We start from the raw sequence: 1073 nt of genomic DNA on the forward strand, positions 1-1073 counted from the left end.
CGGGGCAGAGGGTCTCACTCACTTTGTCGCCCAGGCTGTAGTGCACTGGCGCGATCTCGGCTCACGGCAACCTCCGCCTCCCGGGTTCAAGTGATTCTCCTGCCTCAGCCTCCTGAGTAGCTGCGATTACAGGCACCCACGACCGCGCCCAGCTAGTTTTTGTATTTTTAGTACAGGTGGGTTTTCACCATATCGGTTATCAATCTTTTAATAGTGCCTAGTAGTACTTAAATCTTCCCAATGCTAACACTTTTATTTTCTCTTAATCGTCTAAACCAAACTGACTTATTTTACTAAAATAAAAGCTCTCCCTGCATCCCAGCTTCTGATTTCATTGAAAACATTATAGTTATAAGACATTTTCTTTTTTTTTAATTTCCTCCCTCATCATACACCACAGCTCCATTTGCAACGAGTCTTCCTTTCTTTCCTTTTGTTCGCATAAAATAATTTTATCTCCTTTTTAAGTCCAGGCACTTTGGTAGCATGTTTTATCAGTGGTCTTCAAAAGATAGTTTTGTGTATCCCATAAAATAATTTTGGAAAACATTGTATACCCTCATACATTTCCAAGTTTGTATCAAGATGTTTTAACATATGTTTAAATTGTTGAAATAAACAATTTCCAATCTACTACAAATATTGACAGTTAAAATACATGTTACATTAATCTTTTTATCATATTAAATCAGGAATACAATTAAGCCCATATATTAACAAAAAGTTGACAGTTTCCTTTTTATCATAATGAATTTGTATTTTCTTATTTACCACAGAAGTTTACATTATAGTAATATATTTTATTCTTAAATTATCTTGTTAATTGACAAATGTACACTCACATATACAACATAAATTTTTAATTTAATACAATTTTTAAGTTGTTTTTTGAAGTTAAGTATTTACTATAAGTCTCTAGGTATAAGTTTTTCTTCTAGATTAAGCTATTTTTGCTATTATTGTTATTACTACAATTAATTGAACTGACAAATTAAAATTTAATATAAAGGAAATATTTGTTGGAAATTTTGATTGAAAATTTATTTTAATTTAAATTAAATTTAAATTGGAAG

At 30.8% G+C, this 1073-nt stretch overlaps 1 pseudogene; it reads right to left on the reverse strand.

Annotated features, from left to right (window-relative positions):
• The window catches only part of LOC105543911, a 14740-nt pseudogene that overhangs the window by 7658 nt on the left and 6009 nt on the right, over positions 1–1073 (reverse strand).

Source organism: Mandrillus leucophaeus, unplaced genomic scaffold (assembly GCF_000951045.1).
Source record: "Mandrillus leucophaeus isolate KB7577 unplaced genomic scaffold, Mleu.le_1.0 Scaffold292, whole genome shotgun sequence".
In the NCBI taxonomy this organism is placed as follows: domain Eukaryota; kingdom Metazoa; phylum Chordata; class Mammalia; order Primates; family Cercopithecidae; genus Mandrillus; species Mandrillus leucophaeus.